General features: G+C 44.7%; 1 protein-coding gene across 1 annotated transcript in view; it reads right to left on the bottom strand.

The window, feature by feature from the left end:
• The window catches only part of LOC110128169 (chloride intracellular channel protein 6), a 115,132-nt gene that overhangs the window by 97,588 nt on the left and 1,967 nt on the right, over positions 1–15,577 (bottom strand). The window lies entirely within an intron of this gene.

The following is a 15,577-nucleotide window of genomic DNA, read 5'->3' as shown; positions in this document are numbered from 1 at the left end:
ATTGTGAGCTCCTGATAAATGCTTCCCTCCCTGAGGTTGGCTGGTTCCCTGATGGCTCAGATGGTAAAGAATCTGCCCACAATGCAGGAGATCTGGGTTCAATCCCTGTGTTGGGAAGATCCCCTGAAGAAGGAAATGGGAACCCACTCCAGGATTCTTGGGCTTCCCTGTGGCTCAGTTAGTAAAGAATCCACCTGCAAGGTAGAAGATCTGGGTTCGATCCCTGGGTTGGGAAGATCCCCTGGAGGAAGTCATGGCAACCCACTCCAATATTCTTCCCTAGGAAATCCCATGGACAGAGCAGCCTGATGGGCTAAAGTTCATAAGGTTGCAAAGAGTTGGACAGGACAGAGTAACTAACACACCCCAGGGCTAGAGCTAGTTCCTTCCTGGTGGTTGGGCAGCCCACAAGCCTTATGGTTGACCTTGCCTCCCTCCTTTCTGCTAGTGTGGTAGATATAATAACGGTCCTCCCAAAAGATTTCCAGATGCGAAAACCCGGAACCTGTGACTATGTTACCTTTCAGGCAACAAGGACTTTGCAAATGTGATTAAAATTGGGAGAGGATCTGTATAGATCATTCAGGTGGACACCACAATGTTATCACAAGGGACCTTGTAGGAGAGAGACCAAAGGGTGAAGGTCAGAGTGGGAAACGTGATGGTGGATACAGAACTTGGAGTGACACAGGGTCAGAAGCCAAAGAATGTGGTCGCCTCTACAACTGGGAAAAGACAAGAAAATGGATTTCCTTCTTGAACCTACAGAAGAAGCACTCATTTTAGAGGTCTGACCTCCAGAACAATAAAATAATTTTGGGGGTGTTGTTTAGCCACCAAGCTTGTGGTGTTTTGTTACAGTATCAATAGGGAAAGAATAAACCAAGGCAATTCTGTTGTGGGGTTGGAGAAGACTCTTGAGAGTCCCTTGGACTGCAAGGAGATCCAACCAGTCCATCCTAAAGGAAATCAGCCTGAAGATTCATTGGAAGGACTGATGCTGAAGCTGAAACTCCAATCCTTTGGCCACCTGATGCAAAAAGCTGACTCACTGGAAAAGACCCTGATGCTGGGAAAGATTGAAGGCAGGAGGAGAAGGGGACAACAGAGGATGAGATGGTTGGATGGCATCACCGACTCATTAGACATGAGTCTGAGTAAACTCCGGGAGTTGGTGATGGACAGGGAAGCCTGGCATGCTGCAGTCCATGGGGTCTCAAAGAATCAGACATGACTGAGTGCCTGAACTGAACTGAAATTTTAAAATAAAGAGAGAATCTTACTACTTTTTCACAACTTCAGATCTCCTACCCTTATCCAAATCCCTATCACTTCTCACCGGGATTATTGTAGTAGCCTCCTGCCTGGTCCCCAGCTTCCACCCTTCTGCCCACACAGGGAACTGGGCATGTAACTCCTGAGTGAGCCATCCTGACAGTCACAAGAAAGTCAGATCACATTAGCTGTTTTCTGTTCAAACTCTCCACCAGCTCCCTCTCTCAATGGGGGTGAAAGCCAGAATCTTCACTGTGCCCAACAGACCCTTTAGGATCAGACCCTTCCACCTCTTTGACGTCAGCATTGCTCCTGCCCCTGCTCGCTCCAGCCACACCGGTTTTCAAATGATCCCTTCAGCGGGCTAAGCAGCCACCGCCTCAGGGCCCCTGCACTTGCCCCTCTGCCTGGCACCTTCTCTCCTAGAAGTGGGCACGGCATCTGTTGCAGTGAAAAGGAAAAAAATAGGATGAGTTTTTATCTTTCCCTTTCCTAAGAACAAAGAAGACAAAGAGAACAGTGAGCAGGCCTGAACATTCCTAGTTGGTTTTTGTTTTTTTTTTCTTACTTTAACTGCTCCTAACTCAGCATGTCTGTAATGAAGTTTACTTTTCTGCCCCCTAACTCTTCAGGAGCTACACTTCACACCTACTTTCCTTTGACTTTATGCTAAGTACATCCCCTATCTGGTGTCTACCCTTACATCACCCTTCTCCTTGTAGTTACAGATCAGAAAGAAGGCCGCAGAGCCACTGAACTGCCAGACTCCACGACCCGGTTGCTGACGCCAGTCTATGACTGTCTTTGAAACTATGCAAGAGGGAGAAATCAAGATCCTGTCACCTTTGTTCCTCATCACCGACTCTTGACTGTGAACCCTCTTCTTAAATAAGCCCCTAGACTCATCATGAGGGGTGGGTGGGCGGCACAGTTCTTGAGGCATGAGCCTACTATATTCCCCTCTCTGTTGGCTGAGAATTAAAGCCACATTTCTATTTCCTCCAAACTCTCTCTGAATTTTTTCTTCCTCTTCGGTAGGCAGAGAAAGCCAAGATTTCAGCCAGCAACACACCCTCTCCCTTCCTTTGCTCATGGTCTTCCCTGGCTGACCTAGCTGATGTCCTCCCCCTGTCCCCCAACTCTACACGCAGTTTATGATCCCTCTTCTTGCTGATTTGTTTGCTTCTTAGTACTTATCTTTGGACAGCTTACATGTTATATTTATAATAAACAACTACATGTTTTCTCTACGTATCTTTACTGCCCACCCCTCCCCGTAAAAAAAAAAAAGATCACCACTAAAAAGTACATTTCATGAGGGCAGAGGGGTTTTTGGTCTGTCCTGTGTGCACCCCAATGAGAATGGGAGCCCCCAAAGTCAAAGTCAGGGTGGGCCTGGGCCTGAACAAAGATGGTTTGTGTGTTGCCCCTCTAGCCCTGCTCCTGGTGAGCGCCTGGATCCTGAACATTCAGTTGCTTTATGCTACACACCACGCACTGTTAGATGTCACAGGCAAATATCATGTGGCTCCTACACTACAGGGTGAAATCTAAGAAGGAACCCATCACAGTGGTTAAAACTGTTGGGGGAGTTTGTAATTTCCTCGGTTCTGTCCCGTCGCAACAAAAATTTGAAGTGATGGACAGACCAGTGTTACAGCCTCGTGTTACAGCTCAGTTTTTTTTAGAAAGTAAAGGAAAATACATTTTCGAGGTGAGAGGGTGGGCTGACACAAGAGATGTGAACAGAAGAGAAGCCCCTGCCCAATTTTGGCTCCTCTTATATGTTCTTTTCTCCTCTCCCTGGGCTGGCCCTATGTAAACGGGGCTAGCTAGGAGGGCTGTTTATTTTACCTGAAGTCCTCACTGCAGTCCTCGGACCTTCCTCTATTCTATTTTATGGGCTTTTCCCTTCTTTGTTTTTTAGCCACCGCCATTCTGAACTCCTTTTTCCTATTCTAACTCCCTAACGAGACCAGCCCGGGGGAAGGGCACTGGGGAGAGGCACCAGTGATGTCCTACCCCCACCACTAAAACAAATAATGATGACACCAGCTAGATCTCAGGACAGGCTTGCCCAGAGCACACAGGTGGCTTCCCAGTGAGGCAGGAGGCAGATGGGCTCCAGGCGGGGCATTTACAACCAGCCTCCTGTTTACACTTCCAGAAGAAGGAGGCAGGTGGGCTCGAGGCTGGGTATTTACAATCAGCCACCTGTTTTGCACTTCGAAACAGAAATAATAACAGGAACAGGGTAAACAGCCAGGCTTTGTCTCCTGAAGACACTTGATGATAACAGTCATAGCAGGGACAGAGAGGCTAAAGCCTGTTTGAGTAGAAGATCAAGTGGTCACATATTTCCCCTCCTTGGGGCAAGGGAGACACTGCACAGGTACAAGAAGGCTCCTTGGGAGTCAAAAAGGAGGGGCCCCAACCATAATACGTGATGCTAAGGCCGTTCCATCGGCCTCTGGGCTGGAATCCATCGGGAAAAAGTTGTGCACACATGTTGGGGAGAGTCCTAGGGCCAGCAGGTGTGGAAAGGAAACCACATAATTGGCCAAATTTGAACAAAGAGCCATAAAAACTGCCCTATATAAGCAATCTAATCGCCTCTTTGCTGCTCTCCTCATTAGAAGGGAGGCCCTCACCCTTTCTCTCTGGGTGTGCATCTCTGGCTTTTTTTGTCTTAACTGTTTCTCTGTGTGCTCTCCCACTTGTTGTGCTGTGTCTCTAATAATAAACTTTGTACCTGTTTTACAGTTTTTGCCTCCTTAAGAAATGCATTTTTCAATGGGGACAAGGGTCAGGGCAAGTTTGCTTCTAGCCTCTAACCCCTGGTGGTCTAGTGGCTAGGATTCCTGGTTTTCATCCAGGCTACCAAGGTTCAATTTCTGAGCAGGGAATTAAGATCTTACTTCAAGCCATGGCTCATTGCTGCCTCTCCGAGATCACAAGGACAGACCCTCGATAGACTGGGCATGAGGTGGAACAAATCGTTAATGTACTATCCAGTTCCATCCAGTTCACAGTCTAAAGAAGGACTCATAACAATCATAACAGGTAACTTGCCCCTAGACCCAGCCCCCGCCCTGATTTCATACTCTGGAAGCTGGCCAGAGGGGAAGACTGATTTACCTGTTAGACCTTTGTTCAAAGACTTTAAGTCAGAGGAGAAGGGGGTCTCCAAATGGGAGACCAAGAGAAAAATGATGATCTTCCCGTATGTCAGGAAGAGGCTGCACAAGATTTCTAACCCTTGCAACACTTCTGAAAGGAAGCAATTTCCATCGCTTAGCTATACCAGAGAATTCAGAGACTCCAACAGGTCAAGTGACTTCCCCAATACCACAGAGATAATAATAAAAGGACAGAACTGGAATTTAGGCCAGACCAACCTGGTGTCTGGAGCTATAGAGGAGACTGTGTGGTGTTATTACAGGAGTGATCATTTTATGCCAACACAAAGGGAGACATTTTGAACCATGAGTGCTCACTGAAAATACGCAATCTGTGAACTTTCAAAAGTGGAACACATTTGCTTAAGTGTCCATCCCCCATCCCTGATGGCCTCCAGGTGGCCTCCAATGGCAGCCTGGTTACTGGATAACCACTGAGGTCTGGCTTCCAGGACCTTCCCAGGGCCTGGCAGCATTCTTGCCTTTGGCTACCCTGAGATGCCCAACATCCTGAATTTAAACCAGTTCCGTGGGTTTTGGTTACTTGCAACCAGAAGAATCCTAATTCACATAAAAGTCACATGAGTGTCAGTACTTCTGAAAGAGAACTTCAGTTCAGTTCAGTTCAGCTCAGTCGTTCAGTCGTGTCTGACTCTTTGCGACCCCATGAATCGCAGCACGCCAGGCCTCCCTGTCCATCACCAACTCCCAGAGAACTTAGAGTAATGTAAAAGCCACTGAAATTTCTTTCTAAGCTTGGAAAGGCAAAGTAACGAAATTACTTTCTCCAAAACATAATTTATAACTCTGGCTTTCTGATTTAAAAAGCACTTAGAAGACCATTAAAAATAATGGGGATTTTTAAGGGATTAAGAAGTACAAACTATCCTGTACAAAATAAGCTACAAGGATATATTATACAAACCAGGTGCATGTAACCAATAATTTAAAGAATAACAGATTTTTAAAAGGGGATTTTAAGGATGAACTTTGAGTAGGAAAAACATTCATTTCTCTAAACAACAACAATGTATGTATTTTCACTCATTTGATGAGATATAATAATAAAACAGACACTTTCAGCTGGGTTATTTAAAGTGTTTATTCATTTGAGCAGTCTTTGGAAAAGTTTATTCTTTGTAAAAGCAAACACTCAGAAAGTCAGCTATTTGCCTTCTATCTTAAGTTTTGAAGGGCTTTCCTGGTAGCTCAGATGGTAAAGAATCTGCCTGCAGATTGTGGGAGACCTGAGTTGGGAAGATCCCATGGAGAAGGGAACAGCTACCCACACCAGTATTCTGGCCTGGAGAATCCCATGGACAGAGGAGCCTGGCAGGCCCTAGGGGTCACCAAGAGTCAGACATGATGGAGCAACTTTCACCTTTACTTCGTAAAGTGTCTGTCTGTAATTCCCCAGAATGTGCAGAAATGCCTTTGGTTCATTTAATAAGCATTCAGTGGGTGCCTCCTGCACAGAGGCCCCTTCAACTTCCAGAACAATATAGGAAACCATCTCAAGCCAGTGTCCTACAGCTAAACTTTCCCACATGGCAAATGAATAGGCTGCTCTATCTGCCTATAAACGCAGGAATGTTGCGTAACCGGGCTGCATCAGAGGTAAGGGACAGGTACTAAGAACACGAGTAACCAAAGGCGGCTTCCTCAGCACCTCCTCATCTTCTCTGTGCTCTGTAACTGCAAAGGCTGACATGAAGGAAGTGTGAGGGGATGAACATGAGTGACAGGTGGTAGGACACACTCATTGAGACGCGCACCCATTTCTCATTGAGACGCGCACCCATTTCAAAAAGAAAAAACCACTAAGAGTAGCTCTTTACTCATGTTGGTTCTCCTTGAGAAATGGAATATTGCCTGCCAGATCAGCAAACAAAGGATGTCACAGTCAGCAGTGATTGCAGCCACCCCTGGATGAGCTGGTGAGCCCTGAGGGAACTCAGGAAGGAAGGAACACCTGCTATCTAGCAGCCATCAGACTGCAGCCACTCCCCACGGCGAGCTCTGATAAAACACAGGATGTTGGCCCCAGAGAGCTGAAGCACTTATCAAAGGAGATTTCAGTGAGCCCACACATAGAAAACTGCTCAATTCCTTAACTTGGGATATCTGGTTTTCTTTAATTCACAACCATCTTTTTGATGCTCAGACTACCTGCCATTTGTTGCAAAACTTCTATATAACCTGGCTCCTTCCCTCACCTCCTCAGAGCAGTTCTCTCAGGGTTACTTGAGATGCTGCCTCCCAGTCCTAAAAATTCCTGCCAAATGAAACAGAACTCAACTTTTCAGTTGTGGAAATACGTTTCAGTCGACACCTTCCTCTCTGGGTATCTGAAGATTTGGATCAAATCTGCTCCTTCTGTTGAAGGAAAGGGGAACCCCTCCCAGGGCCCGAAAGGGGCCTCCTGATTAACCCTCAGAAGTGAATTGCCTGAGGAGGCTCACATGCTGACAAAGCAAGAGACTTTATTGGGAAGGGGCACCCAGAGGGAGAGCAGGAAGGTCAGGGAACCCAGGAGGATGGCCGCACCACATGGCTCACAGTCTTGGCTCTCATGGTGATGGATTAGTTCCTGGGTTGCCTCTGGCCAATCATTCCAACTCAGGGCCCCTCCTGGTGGTACGTGTCTTGCTCAGCCAAAATGGGTGTCAGTGTGGTGGATTCTGGGAGGTGGTAGGACACTTGGTGTCTCCATTTGACGTTTTCTGAACTCTCCCCGTTGATGGTGGCTTATTAGTTCTGCTTTTATTATCAGGACCTCCTGATGTATAATACCTCATGGGAATGGTTACTACGGTACATGGTCAAGGTGGGCGGTTTCAGTCAGTGTTTGCCCTAACACTTTGAGCCAATGAGGAGGGTAGTCTCCCTAGTTACAGTCCAAAGCAGGAAGCAAGGATAGCTCCTAGGTTCCACTGCCACTGCTCAAAAAAGAGGAACTGCAATGATTTCCCAAAGGATGCGTTAGGAATTTCATACTGGCTTTATGGTGAAATAGCTCTTAGAAGATCACTCTCAAATTTACTTGATTTCATCCTTATAAACATCCACACTCATATGTAAGCAATCTGTTTTGCTTAGTTTCTCCCTGTGCTGTTGGCAGCTCACATTTTCTGTTTGTTTTTTTTTTTTCCCTCCTTGGGAGAGACCATTGATCACTGCTAATTTTTAGATTCAGTGGTGAAGGGACAAGGCACAGTGTCCACCTTTCTTAAAGATGTAAGATACTATAAATTATTTTATAGATGGAAAGAAGAATCTGACATTTTATTATTAAAGATGTCACCTGCAGTAGGACAAGAACCTTGGGTACCCAGATGTGGAAGGCACGACAGTAATCCTATTTGTGGAGCATGTCAATGAAAAAAGTTGCCTGTCATACCAGTAAACAAAGGGTGCTGCAGCCACCAACCCATCAGCTGACAGCCGCCCCAAAGGTGAGCCCTGAGGAGACTCAGGATGGGAAAGCACAGTACACTGGCCCCAGAGAGCTAAAGTGCATATCAAAGGTATGATTTCAGTGAGTCCAGATTCAGTTGCATCTTCCCATACACAGAAAAGTGCTCAGCTCATTAACTTAAGAAGTCTGGTTTTCTTCCTTCAGCAGCAGTAATCTTTTGATATTTCAACTGGGGAAGGAGGTAGATGCCCCCCGACACACACACAGGGTAAAGTGATTGGAGAGTCATTCCCTGTGGATCAAAACTCCAAGATGAGAATAGTAGGACAGTTAAGGCAAGGAGGCTGGGCCCTACTCAGACCACTTCTTGAAGTCAGGAGACCTCTGACCACACATGGGCAGAAAAGGCTCCTTGCAGGTCAAAGTGGAGTTATGTCAAGGGGTGTTCTATTCAGATGCCTTTTTGGTAAAATCCATCTTGGCTAAGAGATGTGTGTGCACACAAGGAGGGGTCCTGAGACAGCAAACATGGACTGTGAACCAGGTGAATCATAATGATTGACCAAAAGAAAACTCGGAAGAAACGCCCCATGAGAGTAATTCAAACTGCCACAAGGGCAAGACTCAGCAACTCAGGAACTCGCCCTCTGAGTCTGCCCGTGTGTCTATCCACACGTACTGTACTCTTTTCCTCTTAATAAATACTTTACCTGCTTCACCACTTTGTCTTTGTGGAAATTCTTTTCTGAAAAGTTGAAGGCCAGAACCTGAATCTGTGCTTTCCCCTCTGTGACCCAGCCCAATCTCTGGCTGGGAACCCAAGCCCTGCTCCAAGTCATTGCAAGTGGAGGCCACTTGAGATCATCTCTCTCTGATCTATTTTTGCAAAGACTCCTTTATATTCTGGCTCCTCCCTTATCTCATCAAAGCAGTCTCTCAGAGCAATCTGAGAGGCTGTCTCCCTGACTGAAATCCTTAGTATGTTCACTGCATAAAACATAATTATCAAGTTTTAGGCTGTGCTTCTTTTTCCCTCCAGTAACAAGAGCTTCCATTATTTCACTCTGATATATTGAGAGCTCTCTCAATGGACATGAGTTTGAGCAAACTCCAGGAGATAGTGAAGGACAGGGAAGCCTGGTGTGCTGCAGTCCATGGGATCACAAAGAGGTCAGACACGACTTAGCGACTAAAAAACAATAACAACTTCTTGCCTCAGGCAGCTCTTCCAGCACTGGCCCTGCATCTGTGAGGATGGGCCCTGCCGGGTCAGCTCTCTCTGGCGTCATTACTTTGAACTGACAGCACCTCTTACTTTCTGATCTCAATCTCCTTACCTCTCTCTTTCCCCTTCTTTTCCTCTGCCCTTCTCTTTATTTTCCATGTCCTCTACTTTTCTCCACCATGTTTCTTTGGGTTCTTTCCTTTTTCTGTTTCCTGTAGGCCCTACAGTACAAGCTGGAATCAAGATTGCCGGGAGAATTATCAATAACCTCAGACATGCAAATGATACCACTCTTATGACAGAAAGAGAAGAAGAACTAAAGAGCCTCCTGATGAAAGTGAAAGAGGAGAGTGAAAAAGTTGGCTTAAAACTCAACATTCAGATAACTAAGATCATGGCATCTGGTCCCATCACTTCATGGCAAATAGATGGGGAAACATTGGAAACAGTGGCTGACTTTATTTTGGGGCGCTCCAAAATCACTGTAGATGGTGATTGTAGCCATGAAATTAAAACACACTTGCTCCTTGGGAGAAAAGTTATGACCAACCTAGAAAGCATATTAAAAAGCAGAGACATTATTTTGCCAACAAAGGTCCATTTAGTCAAACCTTTGTTTTTTCCAGTAGTCATGTAAGAATATGAGAGTTGGACTATAAAGAAAGCTGAGCACTGAAGAATTGATGTTTTTGAACTCTGGTGCTGGAGAAGACTCTTGAGAGTCCCTTGGACTGCAAGGAGATCCCACCAGTCCATCCTAAAGGAAATCAATCCTGAATATTAATTGGAAGGACTGATGGTGAAGCTGAAACTACAATCCTTTGGCCACCTGATGCAAAGAACAGTCTCACTGGATAAGACCCTGATGCTAGGAAAGATTGAAAGTGGGAGGAGAAGGGGATGACACAGGATGAGATGGTTGGATGGCATCACTGACTTGAAGGACATGAGTTTGAGCAAGCTCCTGGAGTTGGCGATGGACAGGGAAGCCTGGTGTGCTGCAGTCCATGGGGTTGCAAAGAGTCGGACACAACTGAGCAATTGAACTGAACTGAACTGATAGCCCCAAAAGGCAGAGGCAGTGCTGGGATAGGAGAAAAGAAGCTCGTGTCCTGATTTGCCATTTGCTGTGTGTTTGCTTGTGGGAAGGTCATTCCATTTCTTTGAGCCCCAGATCTATGAACCTGGAGTAATAATAACTGTTTGTGAGAACCCAGTGAACTGGCTTAGGTTCACCTCATTAACTATTTAAGATCCACCCAAATAAAATTGATGTCATTACTGGAGTCATAGAAACAATTCCACAATGATGCCCTCTGTACAAGGGTGAGGAGAGAGAGAAAGACGGGAACCTGAAATCACTGAAGGATTGCGTGACATCGTGTCTTAGTAATGATTCACTGCTTTCCATAGTCAATTACAGGTAACTTTGTCTTCACCACTTGCCTGAAGTGGAACTTGCTCTTTTTGTAACAGGGAAGAGTGAAATCTGACTCCAGGTTGGTTCTATTTCTCTTACTTTAAACTTTGCTTTTTCTTGCTTTTATTATAATCAATGAAAGGATGCTATCTATAGCTGCAAACACTCACAATGGCCTGTCTGGGTGGGAGGGAACCTTCCCACCCATGAGTGGCTACAGAAAAAAAAGGCATTAACAGATCCTCATCCCAATGCTGGCCAAGCCAGGAGATATTTTGCAAGACTAATGGTCTTTTTACTTTACTTCCTCACCTCTTCCTGCTCTCTGTTCTATAAAAGAAACTGGTATCCAGACCCCAATAAGATGGTACTCTACAGTGCCATCTTCTTGGACACCTGGCTTTCTGAATAAAGTGGCCATTCCTTGCCTCAATATCTCATCTCCCAATTATTGTGCGGTAAGCAGTCAGAGCTTGAATTCAGTAACGTTTCCTCTTTTAACTTCTTTCCTTTCCACTTGTTGTGCAGCAGGTCCAGTTTGCCTGCCATCAGTGGTCCAGGTAAGGTGGGATTGAAAGAGCTTGCTGCCCTAAGAGTAATGACCACACAGACCCAACCACAACTTAGCTGGGTGTAACTTTTCAAAACTGGTGTCTCAGCCACTTTGTTACCTTTTTCATAATATCTGGCTGAGCTTTCAGTGGGTTTTCCACTGTGATGTCACCCACTCTGCCACATTCCATCTCTTCCCTCATGGCCTTTATCACAGTCTCATTTTGTAAATATCAGCTTTATTGAAATATAATTCACATACCATAAAATTCTCCCTTTTAAGTTCAATTCAGTGATGAGTGGTATATTCATGAAGTTGTACACACATCACCACAATCCAACTCTAGAGCATTTTCTTCACCCCACAAAGAAAACTTGTGCCCTTTAGTAGACTTCTGTTGACTTAAAAAATATTCACAACTGAAAGTTATCCACAGCCTAAAAGTTGAGAGTTCTATTTTATACGGTAGGAATTTTTACGACTTCGAGCGTGGGAGGCAGCATCTCATGTAATCCTGGGAGAACGCCTCCAAGGAGGTGAAGTCAGGGAGCCAGGATATACAGCCGTTTTGCAACAAAGGGCAGGTAGTCTAAACATCAAAAGATCACTGCTAATTAAAGAAAACCAGATATATCAAGTTAAGAAATTTAGCACTTTTTAATGTATGAGAAGACACAAGAGTCTGGGCTTACTGAAATCATTCCTTTGACACGCACTTCAACTCTCTGGGGCCAGCCCCTTCCGTCTTCACACCCTGAGTTTCCTCAGGGCTCAGTGTAAGGAATGGTTGCAGTCTGGTGGCTGTTAGATGGTAGGTATTCTTTCTTTTATGAGTTCCCTCAGTTCAGTTCAGTTGCTCAGTTGTGTCCAACTCTTTGTGACCCAATGGGCCGCAGCATGCCAGGCCTCCCTGTCCATTACCAACTCCCAGAGCTTGCTCAAACTCATGTCCATTGAGTCAGTGATGCCATCCAACCATCTCATCCTGTGTCATCCCCTTCTCTTTCCACCTTCAATCTTTCCCAGCATCAGGGTCTTTTCCAGTGAGTCAGTTCTTCCCAACAGGTGGCCAAAGGATTGTAGTTTCAGCTTCAGCATCAGTCCCTCCAATGAATATTCAGGACTGATCTCCTTTAGGATGGAGTGGTTGGATCTCCTTGCAGTCCAAGGGACTCTCAAGAGTCTTCTCCAGCAGCACAGTTCAAAAGCATCTATTCTTTGGTGCTCAGTTTTCTTTATAATCCAACTCTCACATTCTTACATGACTACTGGGAAAACCATTAGCTTTGACTGGATGGACCTTCATTGGCAAAGTAATGTCTCTGCTTTTTAATATGCTTTCTAGGTTGGTCATAACTTTTTCTCCAAGGAGCAAGCACCTTTTAATTTCATGGTTGCAGTCACTATCTGCAGTGATTTTGGAGCCCAAGAAAATAAAGTCTGTTACTGTTTCTCAACCTATTTGCCATGAAGTGATGGGACCACATGCCATGATCTTAGTTTTCTGAATGTTGAGTTTTAAGCCAACTTTTTCATTCTCCTCTTTCACTTTCATCAAGAGGCTCTTTAATTCTTCTCTTTCTGCCATAAGGGTGGTGTCATCTGCATATCTGAGGTTATTGATATTTCTCCCGGCAATCTTGATTCCAGCTTGTGCTTCTTCCAGCCCAGCATTTCTCATGATGTACTCTGCATATAAGTTAAATAAGCAGGGTGATAATATACAGCCTTGATGTACTCCTTTCTCAATCTGGAACCAGTCTGTTGTTCCATGTCCAGTTCTAATTGGTTTTTCTTGACCTGCCTACAGATTGCTCAGGAGGCAGGTCAGGTGGTCTGGTATTCCCATCTCTTTCAGAATTTTCCACAGTTTGTTGTAATCCACACAGTCAAAGGCTTTGGCATAGTCAATAAAGCAGAAGTAGATGTTTTTATGGAACTCTTGCTTTTTTGATGATCTAACAGATGTTGGCAATTTGAACTCTGGTTCCTCTGCTTTTTCTTTTTTCCCATTTATTTTTATTAGTTGCAGGCTAATTACTTTACAATATTGTAGTGGTTTTTGCCATACATTGACATGAATCAGCCATGGATTTACATATGTCCTCTGCCTTTTCTAAATCCAGCTTGAACATCTGGAAGTTCACCAATCACGTATTCCTGAAGCCTGGCTTGGAGAATTTTGAGCATTACTTTGCTAGCATGTGAGATGAGTGCACTTGTGTGCTGGTTTGATCATTCTTTGACATTGCCTTTCTTTGAGACTGGAATGAAAACTGACCTTTTCCAGTCCTGTGGCCACTGCTGAGTTTTCCAAATTTGCTGGCATATTGAGTGCAGCACTTTCACAGCATCATCTTTTAGGATTGAAATAGCTCAACTGGAATTCCATCTAGCTTTGTTCATAGTGATGCTTCCTAAGGCCCACTTGACTTTGCATTCCAGGATGTCTGGCTCTAGGTGAGTGATCACACCATTGTGATTATCTGGGTCATGAAGATCTTTTTTGTATTCTGGGTCATAAAGATCTTCTGTGTATTGTTGTCACTGTTGTTAATATCTTCTGCTTCTGTTAGGTCCATACCATTTCTGTCGTTTATTGTGCCCATCTTTGCATGAAAAGTTCCCTTGGTCTAATTTTCTTGAAGAAAGCTTTAGTTTTTCCCATTATATTGTTTTCCTCTATTTCCCTCAGGATTCACCAATTCACTGTCAGGTGGTGGCTGCATCCCTGATGACTGTGACATTCTTTGCTTACTAATCTGGCAGGTAATATTCTATTTATCACTTCCCCTTCTCTACTCCCCCATTCCCTGGCAACTGCTACCTATTTTCTGTCTCTGTCAGCCTATTTTGGACATTTCATGGGCTTCCCTGGTGGTGCTAGTGGTAAAGAATCTGCCTGCCAATGCAGGAAACATGAGTTCAATCCCTGGGTTGGGAAGATCCCCTGGAGAAGGAAATGGCAACCCATTCCAGTATTCTTGCCTGGAGAATCCCATGGACAGAGCAGCCTGGTGAGCCACATTTCACAGGGTTGCAAAGAGTTGGGCACCACTGAAGTTACAGAACTCATGCACGGACATTTCATATTAAGGGAAACATACAGTAGCTGGACTTTTGTGACTGGCTTCTTTCATTATCATGCTTTTAATGTTCATTCATGCTGTACATGAATCTCCATGAATCAGTACATTTCTTTTTATGGTTGAATAATATTCCATTACATGGATCTACATCTGGTTTACCCATTCATCATTTGATGAACAATCAGGTTATTTCTACTGTTTTGGCTATTGTGAATAATATAGGGCTATGAACCTTCCTGTGTAAATTTTTGTGTGGACACACACTCTCATTTTCCTTGGGTCTATACACAGGAGAGCAACTGCTTGGTCACATAACAACTGTGTGTTTAAGTTTTTGAGTAACTGCCAAACTTTTTCTAAAATGGCTACATCATTTCACACTCTGACCAGCAATATATGATCGGTCCAATTTCTCAAGACCCTCAATTTACATTCTACTATATGAGCTATCTTTGCATGCATATCACTGTTCCTCTTGGATTTAAACTCCTAGAGGGCATGAACTGCACCGAGGCTGTCAAAATAGCAATCACAGCACAGGCCAGGTTCTGAACAAATCTCACCTGTCAGTTGGATTAACTTTTTTTTTTATTATAATCACTTACAGTTTCAAACTAGAGGGTAAGCTTGCTTCAGGAGAAAGTACAGATCTAATTTCACATCTTCCAAAGACATCTACACAGAAACCCTACTTATTGTGCCCTTACAGGATACTTGCCATATATGATCTTATTTTTCAGATGAGGAAACTAAAATCCAGGCTACTCATCCAAGTAATTAACGGCAAAGCTGGACTTTAGACCCAAATTTTCACTGAACCACATTGCCCTTTACGGTGAAGAAATTCTACCTATTTTGCAATAAAGGGGGAGGGGGGCGGGGGGGGGAGAGGGAGAAAGAGACTTAGTTCAGTTCAGTTGGGTTCAGTTCAGTTGCTCAGTCGTGTCCAACTCTTTGTGCCCCATGAATCACAGCACGCCAGGCCTCCCTGTCCATCACCAACTCCCAGAGTTTACTCAAACTCACGCCCATCGAGTCAGTGATGCCATCCAGCCATCTCATCCTCTGTCATCCCCTTCTCCTCCTGCCCCCAATCCCTCCCAGCATCAGGGTCTTTTCCAATGAGTCAGCTCTTTGCATCAGGTGGCCAAAGTAACTGGAGTTTCAGCTTCAGCATCAGTCCTTCCAATGAACACCCAGGACTGATCTCCTTCAGGATGGACTGGTTGGATCTCCTTGCAGTCCAAGGGACTCTTAAGAGTCTTCTCTAACACCACAGTTCAAAAGCATCAATTTTTCGGTGCTCGGCTTTCTTCACAGTCCAACTGTCACATCCGTATGTGACCACTGGAAAAACCATAGCCTTGACCAGACTTATTTAAAGGCCTTTTTTTCCCGCGTCTATAAACTCCCCAAAG

The sequence above is a fragment of the Odocoileus virginianus genome, chromosome 25, assembly GCF_023699985.2.
Source record: "Odocoileus virginianus isolate 20LAN1187 ecotype Illinois chromosome 25, Ovbor_1.2, whole genome shotgun sequence".
Classification (NCBI taxonomy): Eukaryota; Metazoa; Chordata; class Mammalia; order Artiodactyla; family Cervidae; genus Odocoileus; species Odocoileus virginianus.
The sequence above is the reverse complement of the archived record's forward strand: the minus strand, read 5'-3'. Positions and strand labels throughout refer to the sequence as shown.